The sequence below is a fragment of the Phascolarctos cinereus genome, unplaced genomic scaffold (assembly GCF_003287225.1).
Source record: "Phascolarctos cinereus isolate Bilbo 61053 unplaced genomic scaffold, phaCin_HiC Scaffold_4;HRSCAF=312, whole genome shotgun sequence".
NCBI classification, from domain to species: Eukaryota; Metazoa; Chordata; class Mammalia; order Diprotodontia; family Phascolarctidae; genus Phascolarctos; species Phascolarctos cinereus.
The window spans coordinates 315,270,766-315,286,878 of record NW_027555847.1 but is presented as its reverse complement, the minus strand read 5'-3'; the positions used below and the strand labels follow the sequence as shown (position 1 = coordinate 315,286,878).

The 16,113-nt window shown below is 40.5% G+C and overlaps 1 long non-coding RNA gene across 1 annotated transcript; it reads left to right on the top strand.

Annotated features, from left to right (window-relative positions):
* The first annotated feature begins 292 nt into the window (after positions 1-292).
* LOC110216626 (uncharacterized) lies at positions 293-15,655 on the top strand. The gene is made up of 3 exons (XR_002326825.2): positions 293-612; positions 10,371-10,546; positions 14,987-15,655. It is a non-coding gene; the product is annotated as an uncharacterized LOC110216626 (long non-coding RNA).
* Positions 15,656-16,113: the final 458 nt, after the last annotated feature.

Here is a 16,113-nt window from a genome sequence, read left to right as displayed (position 1 = left end):
CATCTCATATTTGTTCTGAGCTACTACAATTCTGCTTTGCTCATAAAGCACAGTGCCTTCTTTGATGTGGGCACACCATGCTGGGTGGTCCTGTGCCAGTGTCTGCAATATCTCATTCCATACTTCTTCATAGAGACCTTGAGAATGTCCTTGTATCACTTCCTGTGACCTCCATGTGAGTGCTTGCCTTGTGTGAGTTCTCCACAAAACAGTCTTTTATGCAAATGTATGTTTGGCATTCAAACAACATTGGCCAGCCTACCAGAGTTGCATTCTCTGCAGTAGAGCTTGGACACTTGGCAGTTTAGCTCAAGAAATGACCTCAGTGTCCAGTACCTTATCCTATCAGGTGATCTTCAGCTTCTTCCTAAGACAATTCAAGTGGAAATGATTCCTTTTCTTGGCATGAAGCTGGTATACTGTGCATGTTTCACAGGCATACAACAATGAGGTCGGAACAATGATACTGTAGACCTTTAGCTGGACAGGCAGCCTGATACCTCATCTCTCCCATACTTTCCTTTGGAGCCTCACAAAGACTGAGCTAGCTCTGGCAATGTGTGTGTCAACCTCTTCTTCTCTGTGGACATCCCTGGAAAGTATACTGCCAAGGTAAGAGAACTTATCCACAGCATTCAAAATTTCTACATTTGCTGTAATTAATGGAGTTCCACAGATAGATGATATGGTGTTGTTTGGTGGAGAACTTCTGTTTTCTTGGTGTTGATTGTCAGGCCAAAATTAGCATAAGCAGCAGAGAACAGATCCGTATTCTGTTGCATCTCAGCCTCAGAGGCTACGTTGAGTGTATAATCATCTTGCAAACAAAAAGTCACACACCAACTCTTCCTCCACTTTAGTCTTGTCTTACAGCCTTTTCAAATTAAATAATTTACCATCAGTGTGGTAGCTGACCTTGGTGTCATTTTTGTTCTCATTAAAGGAGTCTGACGACATTGCTGAAAACATCATGCTAAAAAGCATGGAAGCAAGCACACAGCCCTGCTTCTCTCCACTGATGACTCAGAAAGTACAAGAGCATAGTCCATTATCCAGAGCCCATGCAATCATGCCATGGTGGAACTGGCATATGATATTGATGAACTTCTCTGGGCAACCAAATTTTGCCAACCAAATATATATCTGTTATTAAAAAGACAATACAGGAAATATTTTCTAGGATTGGTTAGTCCACCAAATACATTTTATTCTTAAACGTTTTTTTTATTATGAACTTAACAAATACCAAAAAAAGAGGCAAGGGGAAGATGGCTTTCCATATACATAATAAACAGACAAAGAGAATTATATATGAAATTATACATCTCTATTATGTATAGTTTTCTTTTCTTTTTAAATGTTATAAATTCAACATGTGACTTTCAAAGTTGCCCTGTTTGTGATTCTGTCTGGTCTTCCTTTTCTTCTTTCCTTTGTACACTAAACATTTAATAAAAATATTTAAGGAAAATTACTTGTATAAAACCAAATTTTCTTACATTTTCAATGTATGGAACACTGTCTACCCCAGTTTCAATGTGTATATAAATGTCTTATAATTCCGCAGATTTCACCTCATAATTTATCATCAACTTGGCATACAACGGACAACATTAAAAAGCTTACTGAAAATTTAGACCATAGTTTAAGGAGCTGCTGAGCCCAACATCCTTATTTTTTGTGGGAAGACTGATATCAAACCTCCTGGTTCCCCTGTATCCCATTAGTTGCCAAGTCTTTCTGGTTCTTCCTTTGATCCATCTCTTGGATTCACTTAGCCTTCATTCCTGTTGGGTCAACCCAGTCTATATTATCTTTTCCTCATGCTTAGATTATTAACAAACTAGAATATTGCCCAGAGGACAACAAAAAGTTAGGTAAGAGGGCCTTAGGTTCATGCTGTTGTGAGGATTACTTGAAGGAGGTTTAGCCTGGAAAAGAAAAGACTTGGTGGGGCTATCATAGCTATACTCAAGAATTTGAAAGACTATGTATAAAACTTTTTCCCCTTATCCCTAGAAGGCAAAACCAGAAGCAGTAAGTGAAAGAATTTCAGTAGCCAGAAGTGGAATAGATTGGCTTGGGAGGCAGTAGTTTCTCCATGATGAAAAGTATTCAAGAAAAGTCTAAAAGGTTACTTCTAAGGTATGGAGTAGAGGGGATCTCTGGTTGGACCAGATGGCTTCTGAGGTCTCTGGCAACTTTGGGCTTCTGGAAATGGAGATGTTTACCTAGTCTATTATTTACTGGGTGGAGCTGATTACCAGGGAAATGTTAAGATAAAAAATCCCAGTGTCTTTCTTCAGTTACCAAAGCTTCCTACACATCTGTAAACAGGGACTTACAGATGTGCAGAGGGCTCACATAAATGCTCATGAGATGGAAACTACTGTGTTCTGACTTGGTGGAAATAATACATGTGGAAGCCAAGTCCAAATGCCAACAGATTGCCTTGGGATATGTTTTACAGCCAGGCAATGAACTCATTTGTTATTGGTGGAAAGGAAGAGCTTGTGCAGACCAGGCTCTTCTGTCTATGGGCCAGCAAAGGGGTTAACTCAGGCCTTGCCTCCTATTTAGGGGAGATAACAAGAAGAAACTTTGAAAAAAAATACCAACTCTAAAATTCAAATAAGTAGTAGGATTCATTTATTTGAATGATGGCTTCTAATCAGAATTCTCTCTTCAAGTATTTGAAGGATTGTAGCAAATAAGAGGCAATCGACTTATTCTGCCCCGAGGGCAGAACAAGGTCTAATGAGTAGAAGTTACAGGGAGTATGATTTCCAGTCAATAAAAGGGAACTTTTTCTAACAATTGGAGTTTTCCCAAAGTGGGATAGGCTGCCTAGAGGAACAGTGAGTTTCCTGGTCCAAGAGGTCTTCATGTGAAGACTGGATGGTAATTTATTTAGTGATTCCAGGGTGGGCCTGACTCAGGGCAGTCCCCTGGGAGTTTATGTCCAGTATTACAATGAAATGAGACACTCATAGGCAGTGGTGTGCTGGAACTAGCTTGTACCAGCTCTTAAGTATAAGGCGGTTATACCTTGGAATTAGAAAATGCTTCATATCAGGGCTTGACCCATTGTTTTCTTGATTGTCTAGTCTTAAGAAAGTAATAGAGAAAACGTTAATAATATAGATTTAACCTTTTTTTTTTAGAGGCAGTCAGGGTTAAGTGATTTGCTCATAATCACACAGCTAGTAAGTGTCTGAGGTAAGATTTGAACTCAGGTCCTCTTCCACTGCACCACCTAGCTACCCGTAGATTTAACTTTAAAGTGTGTTGTACATACAATTTTTTTTAGAGAGCCAGTTGTTAAACATCTTTCAATAACCTTTGCTTATATCTCCTTCAATAGTTAACAACAGCAGATTTATATAGCCATATCAGTAGAATATTCAACAAGGATAGGCATTGTGGACAGCCAAAGTTTATTTAGCTAAGAGAAACTCCCTTCATTGAGTTGCCCATTATTTTCCCACCAGTTAAGCATCAGAATGGTTTCTTCTAGAGTGCTTTGTCTAGCTATTTGCTATGTCTAGCACTCTAGAATGCTTTATGTCTGCTTTGTACTCAATGAGGAGGTGATCTTGAGCCAACTTGGTCCTTTGAGCCAACCATGTCTCCAAGATAGTCCCAGTACTAATTGAGGAAAAAGTAACCCAACTTGTATGAGGACCTTGGGTGAGGATATTGCTCCCAGTACATTGGAGATGTTGTAGAAGGGATTCCTACTTCAATCAGGGAAACTCTGTTGATTCTCTAGGTTTCTATAATTCTCACAAGGGGCATGGATCCTTTGCATTTGCTCACTCTAGAAAGGAAAGCAAAAGAAGCTCTGGCATGAGGATCCCAATTATGTAAGCTTCAGGGTGTGTGTAGTTCAAAGCTTCTATAAAGAACATTCTCTGAATGACTTGAGAAGAGGACTTGAAAGGCCAAGAGAGGAAGGACTGCTTGGGTTTGAATTTGCTTGAGAAGATCTATGTCCCAAAGCTGGCCTACTTTTGGATGTGGGACGCCAGAGAGATCTGCTTTATTCATCATGTTTTACTCCCATAAGGATTCTGGGTTCATCTGACAGTCAAGGGTAGAAAATGTAGTAGGGAAAAGACCAAGGTCAAAGGGAAATTTTTGGCATAATGGTTTTATTGTTGTTCAGTCATGCCCAACTCTTTGTGACACCATTTGGGGTTCTCTCGGCAAAGATACTAAAGTGGTTTGCCATTTCCTTCTCCAGCTCATTCTACAGATGAAAAAACTGAGGCAAACAGGGAAAAGTGACTTGCCCAGGATCATACAGCTAGTAAGTGTCTGAGGCCAGATTTGAACTCCAGAAGATGAGTTTTCCTGACTCTAGGCCTGATATTTTCACCACAGTCAGTGGTTCCTGCCACCAATACTCAATCTCCAAGAGCAATCAAGATGTGAGTCCATGAACACTACAGAAAGTGTCTTCCATGGAACTAAATTCATAGAATCTAAGAAGGTGGAAGGGAGCTTGGAGGGCATTAACCCCTACCCCTTCTTTATTGGATGCATGTAGTAAGATATTACACTTTGGGGACAGATTTAATTGTTAGAAAAGTATTGGTAGCACTGAGCTGAAACATGACACCTAACCTCTCCCCATTAGCCCAAATTCTCCCCTCAGGAGCTATGCAGAACAAGTCTAATTGGTGAGGTGACAGTTTTTTCTCCAGAGTTTGTTTCATCATTCTGACAAAGAACGCCAGGCTAAGGGACTATGTATGTCTATAAGAAGACTCTTCATTGTTCCTAGTGAGATATTGCATTATAATGGTGGATTGTAACTACTAAGATTGAAAATCAAGGCATAATTCATATTCATTTGGTTATTTATGTGAAGGGGGTTCTCAAAAGTCAAACTGTTTTATCTAGGAAAGTTTTGGTTCATGGCATCTTGGCAAGATACAACCAGCTTCTGTTCTCCATATAGGGCTAATCTATGGAAACAATGACCTTGTGTCACTCAGAGCTATTCTACAGAATGTTAGAGCTAGAAGAAATCTCCAAGATGAATTAGCCTAACGTCTGCATTTGCCAAGTGAGAGATTGTAGGGGCTAAGAGGCCACATAAGAGAGGATTGAAACTCAGTTTTTCTGGTTCATAGGCCAATATTATTTCCAACGAATCCGCTCCTGACTGTCTTTCCTCTGTTGGCTGGAAAGAGTAGGTGTCTTGGTAGACAGCTAAAAGTGAGGCAAGGATTGATGTCCTACTTTAAATACCAAAGTGAACATTCAAATAGGGGTTTAACATCCCAGGTGGTTCTGGGTAGCACCCTTTGACTTCTGTCATGACGGTGGCAGGTGGTAGGAATGGAGAAAAGAGAACAGTTTTTAGACTGTCAATGAACTTGAATTGTCTCTTGATAAAAACAAGACAAAGCAAAACAAACAAACAAACAGGAGTTTAAGTTGCTCAAATTATGACATGTCGTTAGAAAGTCAGTCCACTGAGTAAGTCCACCTCTCCATCCTTATTTCTATCTCTAGGTCTCTGTCTCTTTCTCCATCTGTGTCTCTGTCGCCATCTCTATGATTATTCTCTTTTGGCCTCCATTTCTGTTCAAAGCACAGAGATCTATGAAGCATATAGATAGTGACCTAGGTCCATAATTGACTAGTAGGCAGAATTCAAGCTGAATCACATTTGATAAATTGTGCATCGAATGATCCACACCTGGAAATCATGAATCTCAAAAGAATTTTTAAAAATACAAACAATCTAAAGGATGATGGAAAGACACATGGTGAGAGGACACAGGTTTTAGCATGTTCCCAATGATGACTCATGTACCAGAAGCAGTAAAAAATAAAAAATAAAAAAGAGATGAGCTGGTTATATAGAAAGAAAGAGAAGTAGCAAAGGGCTGTTGTGAGGGATGAAATCATACTTCTAAGGTCAAGAAACCAGAAAGAGGCCTCTGATGGACTGGGTCAACACTGTAGAGGAGTCATGAAAATACAAGGTGTCCCAAAAGTTTTGGTGCTGTTTTAAGCTATTAATAGGTTAGTAGCTTAGAAATGTAATAGCTTACAAAGTTTTAATAACTTTAAACAGCACTAAGACTTTCGGAACATCCTGTATTTTCCATGAACCCTTGAACACACTGATGCCCAATGGGAATTCCAGCTCTTGAGGGAGCCTGAGGCTAGTGGATATCTTGAGCTTGGGAGTTCTGAGCAGATCCACTGTCCACACTGAGTTAGGCATTAATATGGTGAGCCTCAAGGATTGGTGGGGCTGCCAAGATGAACTCTTGTGCTGGTGAAAGGTTAGCTCCTGGAGCTTCCCTGGAAAGTGCTCCCCTTCTTATTCTTGGAGACTAAGTCCTGCATTAGAGATAACCATTTCCTACTTCTAAGTGTACATATCTCCCTGCTGCCTGAGAGATTTTTGTAGCAAACCTCTGCTGTGTTTCAATATTACTAAGAATCTGTGATTTCATTAGTGCAGGCACTTCCTCCATTAACCTAGGTCACAACCAGGGCTCTTACTGGCTCTAGAGAAGTGATTATTAAAATTTTAATGGGAGAAATTATGCCTTGGAAATCAGCAGACACTTCAAATCAGGGATTGATTTACTGTTTTGTTAATTGTTTAGACTTAACAAAAGTGATGGGAAAATGTTAATTATGCAGATTTAACTTAAAAGTATGTGGTGCATACATGCAAACACATATAAATATATGTATATGTACATTTCCTTCTTCAGTTCATTTTACAGATGAGGAAACTGAGGCAAACAGGGTGAAGTGACTTTCCCAGGGTCACATAGCTAATAAGTATCTGAGGCCAGATTTGAGCTCAAGAAGATGAGTCTTCCTGACTCTAAGCCTGGCACTCTTATTCACTGTGACACCTAGTTGCTCACTGTACAACAGTAGTTAGGTTCTATAAAAATAGAAATTTTCCCCACAACCTGCCCCTCAGTCTCCAAGAGCAATCAAGACACTTTCTGAAGTGCCCATTATTCTTGGGGGAAAAGTTGTACACCAGAGATAACCATTTCCTACTTCTAAACATACATATCTCCCTGCTGACTGAGAGATTCTTGTTGCAAACCTCTGCCTTCAATATTACTAAGAATCTGTGATTTCATTTGTGCAGGTACTTCTTCCATTAGCTTAGGTTACAACCAGGGTGCTCTCTTGCTCACTCTCTCTCTTTCTCTCTCTCTCTCTCTCTCTCTCTCTCTCTCTCTCTCTCTCTCTCTCCATATATGTATATATATATACGTGTGTGTGTGTGTGAGTGTATGTGTGTGTGCATGTATATACATATATACATACACACAACCACATACATATACTCAGTAAGCTGGTCGTTAAACATTTATCAGCACATCACTGGCCAGAACTCATTCATACCATCCAATTCCAGGTGATTCTTGTCCATTTCTCTCCATAAATCCTCCACTGGGTCCTTCATCCAAGATGGAGGCCATCTGGTTCTTCTTGCTTCTTCTGCTATCGTACAGATACCAATACAATAACTAGGCTGTCCTTTTGTTATCCATCCGTCTTGCAACATGACTGGCCCACTTCATTTTCTGGTCATATGTGCCCCTCATGTTGTCTTTTATATAATTTTTCAGTAATGATAGCTTTCATTTATATGTCACTTAAAGGTTTACAAGACACTTTACAAATACGATCTCATTTTTTTCTCACAATAATCCTGTGAGGTGGGTGCTATCATTATCCCCACTTTACAACTGAGAAAGATGAGACAGAGAGATTAAGTGCTTTCCCCAGGGTCACAGAGTTAGTAATTGTTTGAAGCAGAGCTTGAATTCAGGTCTTCTTAACCCCAAGTCCATTGCTCTATTTACTACCTACATATCATTGCTAGTAGTAGATTTCAGTTGATAAACACCAACTGTGAATCTTTCCAGTTCCCACTGAGTCACCTGAAATTTCAGTTCTTTTGAGATTGAAGTGCTGCATGACCCATACCCATGTAACAACACCAGGTGATCATGAGAAACAACTACAATTTCATCAGTTTGGGAGACTCCTGGTGTGAGAACTTTTACCAACTCATATCAAAACTCATTTTCTTGGGAACTGTCCGAAGCTCAGAGAGAAAAAGGCACCTTTGTCAGCGTCACAATACTGCTAAGTGTTAGAGGTTGGAACACAGCTCTTCTTGACTCTAAACAGCGTTTTATCAATTATGCCTTGATTTAGCTTTATCTTCTCCTTTTTGATTCTGACCCAAGCCATAGACTAACTCAATAGGTTGCCCATTCAACTGCGTGTAATAATTGGGCAACATTGATCACCTATTTCATTTTTCCCTCTTGCATAGTTAGACAATCTATAAAACCTCCACCTTGTGGTCTTTTGATAATATTTCTTTGTCAATCACCACTCAACTAATATCTTCCTCCAATGCCTCATCTTGGCATGGAGGTTGGTCCAAGGTTCTCAAAGGCTACGCTGGTAGAGCACAACTTCTAGGAGATTCTAGCAAGATTTAGACTCTAAACTTCCGAGGAAGAGCTCATCAATGGACAGTGTATGTGTTAACTGGGGATCAGCTTAGCTGGTGCAGAAAGGCTCATCACCAGAATTTTCCACTTACAGCAGCTCTCAAAGAGTATCTGTGAAATTACAGAGGGATTGTAACTTGCAATTGGTGGAGCAGTTACCCTTACTGATTAAATCACAAATCCTTGAAGGATGGAAAAAAAACTTAAATCATCAAAATAGGTAATTAACATTTTTTTAAATATGTGTCTTTGTTTTGACTTCAGGCAAAACTTGGCATAAAATGTATTTTTGCAGCCAACTTATCAGCACCTGGTTATTATGGGAATGAAGAATAAATGGCCTGAAAGTAACAGAGTGACATGGCTTCTAAAACCATGGAAACAAAATGACTTTCCGTGGGTCACCCATTGATAGATCTGCAAGTATAGCCAAGTCTACCACACCAGGAAGATTTCCAAACATGCCTGACTGAATCCTCAGGAAACCATGATGCATATATCCCAGAATGCAAAGCCCACTTGCTGAAATGCCAGACTCCTTTCTACCCATCTTTTTTTTTTCTTTTAAGAGATTTATAAAGCATTTTAGAACCTATTTATCATGAAGAAGCTTGAGGTTAGGTATAGATTGCTGGTGCATTTTTCCCCAGTGTAATTAGGTCAAGTGCTGGAAAGTCCCCTAACAGCGGTTTGCCAAGCCAGCCTAAGTGATAAATTCTCTTCGGAATGTTCTTGTAGTCCAGTTCCCGGAGTCCTGCTCTCTTCAGCAGTTCTGAACACTATTGAAAGGAATGTATACCTAAGCAGGAGAGTGAATATTCAAGCACTCAAGGGTCTTGCAAGCACCACTTCCCTGCTTTTTTCAGAAACTCACATTTGGCACAACTGGCCTTTCTTCCAAAGAAGTAAAAGCAGGCCTGAGGCTCCTCACAGTTGAGCTGAACCTTATCACTGCTTGGAACTCCTGCCTAATTAAGTGCCTGGCAAAGTCAGATGTATATTTTACTTACTGCTTGGACCATTCTGAGTCCTGGAGATTGAATTGTTGCAATTTAAGAGCTGTATATTTTCTATTAAGTGGGCATGCTGAGGCGACGCCAGGTACTGGGAGCTGAGTGACTGGCTTGCTGGAGTTTTCAGATTCCCACTTGGGGTTCTTTAAGGTGTGCAGGCCCAAGACAGGGCCCTGAAAGCAGGCCTGGACAAAAACCTTGCTTTCAGCTTTGAGCACTTCAGAACCCAGAAAGTGGTTGATCAATTAGAAGGGGTGGAAAAGGAAGCAGCACCAATGATTAAGAGCCTGCAAATGATTTATGAGGCAAGATTAAAGTAGTTAGAGGGGTCATTTGGCTAAGGAATGACTCAGGTGAGGGAGAAGGATAAGAAGTCTATAAATATTTGTATCATGAAAAATTTTCTCACTGTGAAAACCAAAGGCTGCTGGAGCATCGTCCACAAGAAGGGCAGAGGAAGAGGGAAATGCTCTTTCTTTAAAATGTTTAAAAATAGATGAATAAAGGATTTATTACAGGAAACAATAAAGGGATGGCAAGGAAAGGTGACTAGATGACCTTTAAGGGTTTCTTTTTTTCAATTCATTTTCATAATCTGGTTCCCTCCTTATTACAAGTCATGGCAGACCTTGGGCAGAAATTCCCTCTGCACATGAGCTGGTAATTAGGCTTCCCTATCCAGAAGTTCTTAGAACAAAGACTGGAAGGGGCTCTATACCTCTGCTCTCAATTTGCAGGAGAATACAAATACTACTTTCTGCTTTTTTCTTTCTGTTTAGCTAGAAATAAGATGAGTGATACTATAAGTAACTTCATATATTCACAGAAGGAAGAAGCATTGAGATTTGTTCCTGTGAGGCTGTAAAAGCCATGGGGGCGTCCCCAGGCCCGAACAACTTCTGACCCCGTGTCAATGTTGCTGCCTCAGTTAACTGGAGTCCAAGAGGATGATCCCCAGTCAGCTCGCAGTCGAACTTCATAAACTTAAAGCTCTCTATAAATGTGAGTTATTCTTATTATTATTATTCAGAGGTAACATGATATAGTGGGTAGAGAGACCAGTGCTGGAGTTAGAGCCAGGAGGCCAAGCTTTGAGATGACTATGCTGGGGTAAGGCTTTAGACCTGAAATCCAATGGAGTTTCCCATTATAGGCTCAAGTACAGCTCACGGTACCTGCAGTTTAAGAGGTAGCATAGGAAGTAGAATAGTAGAATGCTGGACTTGGAGTCAGGAAGACCTGAGTTCAGATCCTGCCTCAGGTAGTTACTAGTATGTGACCCCTAGTCACTCATGGTGTAACTCACAAGTCTTTAATCTCTCTGTGTCTAAGGGTGCTTATTTTGATAGCCTTTAAGATTTCTTCTAACTCTAAATCTATGACCACATGAACTCCTGGGTTCATAATGCAGTGAGGCAAAGAAATCAGATATCACAATTCAGTTTCTTGCCCCTACTGCCTCAATCTCCAGGGTCCATGTTCTCCAGGGCCACAGCCCAGGCTCTGACATGCCTGAGCTAGAAGGCAAGGATGTGACCAATGGGGCCTAGTCATAGCAGGGGAAGCTACCGCAGGCTCAGTGTAAAGATGACCTGTGACCTACAGGTGGGGGCAGGGTAAAGAGCATGGCAAAAGTGAGGGAGGATGGAAGGCTGTGGACATAGTTTGTCTTTATTCTCCTCCAAGGGCAGCTATGTGTTGCAGTGGATAGAACACCTGGAGTCAGGAAGACTCGAGTCCAAATCTGGCCTCAGACACTTACTAGCTAGGTGACCCTGGGCAAGTCACTTAACCTTATTTACCTCTGTTCCTCATCTGTAAAATGAGCTAGAGAAGGAAATGCCCCCAAAAGGCCCCCAAAGAGGGTCATGAAGAGTCAGATATGACTGAAAAACAACAAAATTTGCTCTAATACGGCCTAGCTGAGTGATAGTAGATTATTTCCATATTGCAATCAAGTTGTAGGAGCCATTATTATCAATAATGCAATGTCTGACCTAGGGCAAGTCAGATCCTCTCTCTGAGCCTCGGTTTCCTCAACTATAATTTGAAGGAGTTGTATGAAATGATTTTCTAGAGTCTTTTCCTACTCGATGATTCTAAATCACAAGGAGGCAGATGCTAGGTTAATAAAAGGCAGTGCTTTTTACAATTTAGAGCCATCAAATAAGGAAAGAGGATGCCTCACAAAGTGGTGACCTCCCCATTGGCACCCCCAGTCGTGGGTGCTAGAGAAGGGCTTCAATCACTGGGTGGAACATTGTACTGGATTTTAGATTCCTTTCCATGCTATAATTCTGTGATTCTTGTATTTCATTTCTCCACTATTGGAGATGGTTCTACTCTATAAAATCAAATTGTACAGTTTAATAAACTTGTGCCTTGATTTAAAAAGGCTTCTCCAGAACTTGTGCCTAGAGCAGTAATTCTATTCAGAATCGACCATGACTGCACCTTGGAGCTCAGCACACCTTTCCAAGCCTTTAGTGTTTTTTGCATCAAAACCAGAGACAGTAAGAGGGTTGGCATCTCAAATTCTCAAATTTTATACTTTGGGATATTTATTCTTCACTTTTCTTTTGGCTAGTTTACTTTGCCTTGTGATTACTGACATCCTTCCCCCACCCAAAATATTAGGACTCTCAAAAACACCTATCAGTGCCACTAACATTTTTTGCTTCAGGCCTCTACAACCAGGACCACATCTTTGGATACAATCAATGTTAATCAATGAATCAATCAATACGCATTTATTAAATGCCCAATATGTTTCAGACTAAGCACTTGGGATACAAAAAGAGGCAAAAGACAGCCCCCTCCCTTAAAGAACTTATAATCTAATAAGGGAAACAAATATATATATATATATATATACATAATAGATAGATATAGATAGATATAGATATATAGATATATATAGGATAAATAGGAATTAATTAACAGAGGGAAGGCATTGGAAGTAAGAGGGATTGGGAAAAGCTTCCTGGAGGAGATGAGATTTTAGTTGGACTTAAAGGAAGCTAGGGAAGTCAGAAAGCAGAGCAAAGAAGGGAGGGTGTTGCAGGCATTTGGACATAGCCAGAGAAAATACATCTGCCTGGATCCAGGAGATGGAGTGTCTTGTTCTTGGAATAGCTGGGAGGCTGGTGTCAGTGGATCAAAGAGTATATGATGGAGAGTAAGGCATAAGAAGACTGGAAAGGTTGGAGGGGGCTTGGTTATGAAGGGGCCAAACAGAAATTTTGCATTTGATCCTGGAGGCAATCAGAAGCCACCGGAGTTTATTAGTAGGGATGTGACACGACTGGCTTTTGGAAAATCACTTTATTGGACTCCGTATTTTCTACTGTTGGTTTTCCACTTACTTAGCAAGGAAAAATGACTCCCTGCTGTTCTTAACCAGATCTATGGAAAATGGGAGGCCCTCAAGAGATTGCTCATCTACTCTAAATAGACTACTCACTTCCTGGGCTTCGTACAAGTTCTGGGTTAATTTGGGCAAATTTGGGATTGACGCATTACATGGAAGCTGGTGGCCCTATGAAATGTGAAGATGCTTCAAAGAGAACTTTTGATTTTCAAGTGCCACTATTTGGCCAGGGTCAGACTAGATGGTATGGATCATTTTCCAATGCAATTTATGCCAGAGCTACATGCGTGTTGGTGCCCCTATTCTTGTAAGTGTAGCTTGCTTTGAAAAAACCTGATATAGAAGAAAATAAATTGTGATTACAAAATGAATCTTTCTATTACTAAAGGTTTTGCTCAGGCTCCCATTGAAGAAGATCATAGCATCACAAACCTGGAATCAAAAAGAGCCTCAGAATTAAGAATTGTGGGGAACACTTCTCTCAAGATGGTAGAATCCAAAGACACTGATGGCTGCTTCACACATTTATCTACCATATCCACACCCTGAGCCAGGGCACCTCTCAAAAAGGGAATTAATGTTTGTAGATGTCGGGAATGCTTTGGCTTTGCTAGAATTCAAGTCATCAGAGAATGCTCCTAAGAAGTACACTATCAAGTGAATTTTTGCAACCAACCACTTTGCCTGTTGACTCATGTTAGGACTTTCTGTTTTCCTTCATGATGGAGTTGACCTGGAAGTACTTTACCAAATATAATCTCCTCACCCCTTTCATTATCAAGTAGTCAGAACCCTCTAAACGATGACTGCTAACATTAAGGGCCAGCACTTAGCACAGTGCCTGATACATAGTTGTTTTTCAGTCACGTCGGACTTTTTGTGACCCCATGGACCATAGCACGTCAATACTGTTTCTTTCTGAAGATACTGGAGTAGTTTGCCATTTCCTTCTCCAGGAGATTAAGTCAAACAGAGGTTAAGTGACTTGGCCAGGATCACAAAGCTAATAAGTATCTGAGGTTGGATTTGAACTTAGGTCTTTCTGACTCCAGGCCCAGTTCTGTATTCACTGACCTACCCAGGTGCCTCCTGGCACATAGTAGGAATTTAACAAATATTTATTGACTGACTGACTATGGTTTTACAGGCATCAAGCAGCATGATAATCATGGTGGCTTCATGGTGATTGACTGTATAAGGTAGACACCAAGCAGATATTATTATGTTTGTTGTGTTAATGATGAAACTGTGGCACAGAGATAGTAAGGGTCTTGTTCAAGGTCATGGAGCTAGTAGCTTGAACCCAGATGTCTCCCAGCTTCAAAGTCAACATTCCTTCCACTACACCTTCTGGCTTCTCTAAATGAGAACAAGCACACTCTGCCAAAGACTGATTGATGAGGTCATTATTCACTTCTGTTAAAAAAAAAAACAAACGACCACATTGTTGGCAAAACAATGCCGTGATGGGGTCAGTTAATGCCATAAGGGAATTGTTTAAAATGTTCTAAGTGAGTGATGGGTAAAACCATGCTATATGGTCATACTATGTTAAAGATATGATCACAAAAAGATATTGCTTAAGGTGACTTTGCATAAGATAAGTATATACTTATAGGCACTATAAGAAGGGAAGGTATTTTGGGGCAAATCATTTAAGCCTCAGTTTTCTCATCTATAAAATGAGGAGGTTGGATTAGGTGGCGTCAGGTCCCTTCCAGCTCTAGTTCTGGGATTTTATCTGTTATTGTTGTTGTCCAGTCTGGGACAACTCTTTGCGACCCCCTTTGGGGTTTTCATGGCAAAGATATTGGAGTGGTTTTCCATTTCTGTCTTCAGCTCATTTTACAGGTGAGGAAACTGAGGCAAATAGGGTAAAGTGATTTGCCCAGGGTCATACAGCTAGTAAGTATCTGAGGCTGGGTTTGAACTCAGGTCTTCCTAACTTCAGACCTGGTGCTCTGTCCACTGTGCCATTTAGCTACCTGGACAGTCCTCTTTAAAGGGAAGCCTGGGTGGAAGTTTTTCCATGGAGATTCATTTTGTAATGAATTTATTCTTCTCTCAATCAGGTTTTCTCAAAGCAAGCTATACTTCATAGCTTGGCTAGATCATAGAGTACAGGAGGGATAGATGGTGCAACTAGAAAGATTGGTTTGGGACAGATTGTGAAGGATTTTGAAAACCAAGCCAAGAAGTTTCTTTTTTCATCCTAAAGATAATAGAGAACCATTGGAGTCTGGTGAGTAAAATAGGGGCATGGTCAGATTTGCACTTAACCAAGATGACTTTGACCACAGACTATAAGATGGACTGGAATGGCAAGAGACCTAAGTCAAGAAGACTAATCAGAAGCTATTTCAATGAATCTAAGTCGGAAGTGGTGAGGGCCAGAATAGGTGGCAAAGAGAATGGGGGCGGGGAGGATGCCAGAGATTTGTGGAAATCAAAACGGCAAGATTTGACAACTGACTGGACATAGGGGGTGAGGAGTAAGGAGTGGGGGAATGACACCCATTGAGATTATGAACCTGAGAGCCTGGTAGTGCCTTTGACAGAAATAGGGAAGTTAATGGGGAAAGATACTGAGTTCTCTTTTGGATATGTTGAATTTGGGATGTCTCCAGGACCTCTAGTTTAAAATGTCCAATTAGCCCCAGATGAGAATTGCATGGGATGAGAAAGCACATGGGGTTTAGACTTTAGAGTAAACACGCTGATGAGATCACCAATTCATTGAAGTTCCTTAAAAAAGAAAATACGGTTGGCTGGACCTCAGATCTAAATGATTCAATTAAAATGTAATCTTCTGGGTCTAGTTTCCTTCAAAGCTCAGCTTAAACACTACCTCCCGGAAGCAGTGATCTCCTTTTGCTGCTGGAGCTACCACATACACACACACACACACACACACACAACACACACACACACACACACACACTCCTACTTTCACCATATTACCTTGTATTCATTTTCTTTTCTTCATGTATACTTATATGTGTGTGTGTGTGTGTGTGTGTCTTATATGTATGTGTACATGTTGTCTCCCCTAATTAAAGCCTCTTGAGGGGAAGGGCTATTTCAATTTTTGTCTTTGTATTCAAAGTATCCAGCCTCAGTGCCTGGCATCTAGGTGGTGCCTAATAAATGTTTGTTGATCAGTTGTTCGAAGTCTAGGCTTAAATACCTTTAAGAAATC